This window comes from Cibotium barometz, chromosome 3, assembly GCF_041138505.1.
Source record: "Cibotium barometz isolate CiBa-2024 chromosome 3, ASM4113850v1, whole genome shotgun sequence".
In the NCBI taxonomy this organism is placed as follows: domain Eukaryota; kingdom Viridiplantae; phylum Streptophyta; class Polypodiopsida; order Cyatheales; family Cibotiaceae; genus Cibotium; species Cibotium barometz.
In genome coordinates, this window is record NC_141048.1 from 53,433,350 (window position 1) to 53,437,138 (window position 3,789).

The 3,789-nt window shown below is 35.2% G+C and overlaps 1 long non-coding RNA gene across 1 annotated transcript; it reads right to left on the minus strand.

Moving 5' to 3' along the window:
* Window positions 1-2,241: 2,241 nt before the first annotated feature.
* LOC147640262 (uncharacterized) lies at window positions 2,242-3,387 on the minus strand. Its single transcript, XR_015269689.1, has 3 exons — window positions 2,711-3,387; window positions 2,397-2,616; window positions 2,242-2,277 (listed from the first exon to the last, which is right to left on the minus strand). It is a non-coding gene; the product is annotated as an uncharacterized LOC147640262 (long non-coding RNA).
* Window positions 3,388-3,789: the final 402 nt, after the last annotated feature.

Consider the following 3,789-nt stretch of genomic DNA (forward strand, 5'->3'; position numbering starts at 1 on the left):
TGAAGCTCCTCTATATTTTGATTCCACATCTTTGGAAAAATCAAGTAGGTTCCGGGCATATTCCACATTACATTGTAGAGGGTATCATAAAAAATTAGCGTGTTATTTCCATCCAGGTCATGAAAAATTCTCCATGCTACATCCAAGTTTTTGTGGTATACAAATCGATATCCAATTAGAAGATCCGTCTTTTGACATGCTGCCTGCCCAAAGCACAACTCAAGAATGCGTCGAGTCCTTTATAGTCTATTAGTACTCCAGATCCATACCTCAAACCATTGCATACAAAAATCAAGGAAAGTGAATGCATCTTTGCGAATCAAATGCCAAACACTTGTATTCTCTTCCACAAGATGCATATGTTTGGCCCAGTCTGGACATACATCACCATGTTGCATCTCAATGGTCTTAAGTAAAACCTCAGTAAAACACCATTGAGTTCAAGTATCAATACTCTTCTTTGTTTCCTTATTGTATCTGGGGATGGAGGAACTCTTTTGCTTCTAGGTACATAAGTCACCAATGATTGGTACGACCTCAATCGTAAGTTTTCTGTACACTTGAAATCAAAGCTATATGCTTCAACATATCCTGTTGAAAACAAAATGTATGGTTAATGGACATTCAAAATTTCAAATAAATATATTATGTACCAACAACAACATAAATTCATCCATGATATGGATGATCTTAAACCTTCATAGACAAATGCTCCAATACCTCAGAAGTTCAACCAAAAAAATAAAAGAGCAAGTATATTGTCAATGCTTTCATCAAATTTATTGAATATGATGTATAAAAGATTTTCACTGTTGAGATAATTGAGTCTATCCAAATTAAATTATAATATTCATAGCCTTACACCTTGACAAGGCAATATCTTCAATAAAAAATAAACACATCTTCATTACAATCGAATTGCAAATATTGACAAAAGAGATAATCAAATGATAGTAAGTTTGGAGGCATTTGATTGCTTGATACAATAGTGTAAAGATTTGGCTCGTACAATCCAAAAATTAAACCCATCTAAGCACATTGTTTTGGCCAAAGCCTAAGTCTATCTTATGGGCTTTTAGTACAAAATGGCTCCAAACATTCTTCACCCAACAAGTCTTGATATTGTGCAGATCCCATACTTCAAACTGCACGTTTAGACCTTAGAAATGGTTTCCTTCGACCTGCAGCAACAACTAGTATGGGTTAGGTTGGAATTTGATTATACTGTCACTCAATGTTTAATGAAACCAAACATTATCCTACCCATAAGCTCAAGTAAGCCTTTTGTAGCCTTGATATGTATGCTTTTGCTGCAACTCCACTTATGAGATGACCACGATCATATCCCAAGCGAGTAGCATGAGCAATAGCGTGTTGATCACTCAAAATCCTTCTTTTGTAACACACTTTTAACAAGCTTAGCTGGTCTTTGGATAGTAATGGTACTCCAACTTTGGATGCCAACATCCTTGCTTATGGATTCTACTTCTCTTTTTTCCCCTCTTGATTGGACATACTTTAGCTTATCACCATATAATGGTAAGTGTGAAGATGAGTTTTCCACTTCATCTGAATATTCGTTGAGCTCTTCTCGCAAAAATTGGGAGGTGAATTGGAGCCATTCTTCCAGTACATCTTGAAAATCTATAAATAAATTATGACCATGTGTGATAGGAGATTGACCTAGCCGATTAAGCAAAATAATAGACCTAATGTCATTTGTATTATTTAGATTTTAAAGGTAGGGTAGAAGGTCATTGCACAGTACGTAGTCGTGCCCTCCTTGAAAACTTTCAGGGAAGAGACAGTTGTCGTTTGGATTAACACATCCCTTGAAAGGGCTATCATCAATAAGCAATGTATTCTTCTTATTGCAAATATCTTGGAATTGATTCCAAACCTTGAGTAAAGGTTTAAACATAGCCTCAACAGTAGGCTTATCTAGCCTATACACTTTTCGAAGATTATGGATATAACATTCTTCTTGTCCCCACACCATAAAGAAATGATATTTCTTATGTGCATACTGTTCAAGAGTGTTTACATAGGCACAAACATTCTTGTGTAGCATGGTGGACCAAATACCAACATGAAAGTACTGGCAAATCTCATCCAAAAATTCAAAACACCCGGGGCGAATAACAACTATGGTGCGACCAATATCAATTCAAATACAATTTGTTTGTGGATGCCTCTTCTCTTCCTTGTTGAGTAAAACTCCACTAAGATCAAGTATAAGTGCATGTTTCTTTATGGTGATTGCACGAGGAATATTTTCTGCATACGATACAAAAGAATGATAACACTTTAATGTGTTTACATACTTAACAATGTTAAAATAAGTGATCCTATATTATCAATGAGAGCTAATTACAACAAAACATCCACAAGCTTACTTTCGTTTCATGCTCCCATACTCATTTATGACGATGGCTCCTAGACTTGATTGCATTTTCCTATTGATTGGTGAAGATTAAAATACTAATCTATCTCCATCTCTCTCAAAAGAATATAAACTTCTTAGAGGCCTAGTCTTTTATGTATCGGAACGTAGCTCCTCAACACGTTGCTCTATTTCTTGCGCATTTAACTTGTGATTGTTAAAAGCAGCTGTACCTGTAAAAATAACTCTCGCTGAGAAACATACTTTTTAACACACAAAATCGCTGAATAAATTATCTTAAATAACATCCTATTGAAAAAGGTCTACCTTTAGTTTTCTTGGCACCCTCTACCGCCGCCACCACAGAGTCCTTGATTTCAACTATTCTCTCTTTATTCGTAGCATATGTAGCCTCGTCAATTTCTTCAACACCCTCTGCCGCCACACAAAGCCCTTGATTTCAACTATTTTCTCTTTATTCGTAGCATATGTAGCCTCATCAATTTGTTCGATAATCTCTTCTTGTCTCTCCTTGGTTGCAAAAGTCTCTTAAAGCTCTTCATTAACTTTATCTTTATTCTCACTAACCTCAACATTAACTTGCAAATTAGGAATGTCCTTAGTCTCTTTAGTCCTATCACTTGAAGGCCTTGAAGATGTTTGCAAAGCTGAATCATCGATGTGATCTACCTCCACCATGTTGTCTTCATTATTTCTAGCATTTGAATCATGAGAGTTGATCTCTCTAGTAGGGCTTTCATGATGATGTTTTAGTTGAGCAATGTTATCTTCGTCTTTCCCTTCTTTGTATATATCTGTAAGATTAAAATAAAATGCTATTACTTTTAGGATTTAAATAATACACCAAGGATAATACTAGTCAATTTTATATCTACACATATACTTTGTATCCAAACTTAGATTACTCAACATTGAGTGATGTACCATAATGAATTAGGAACCATATTACATGCTAAGACTTTCACATAAGGGTCAAACTTGAGTTTGAGCCTCACTTACAAGGACAAAGTAAAGATCGCTCAACTTGAGATTGTGCCTTGTGTTAGAAGACATCCCCAAGGTTGGACATAAGTGGAGGTATGGCTCAAACTTAAGTTTGAGCCTCACCGCTACACTAGGATATGGAGTAAGTGTAATTTCTTAATAGTAAGTGTGCGTCATCATTTGTATTAGGCTCAAACTTAATTTTGAGCCTCACTGCTACACTAGGATATGGAGTAATTTCTTAATAGTAAATGTGCATCATCATTTGTACCAGACGTTGGCATGAAATAAAAGATAATTAGAATAGAAATATTCACTTTAATAGAAAAATGTTAAAAGTGAATCCAAAAAAGCTAATGTATTAATCAAAAGACTAATAATTATTTCAACAAATCCACACT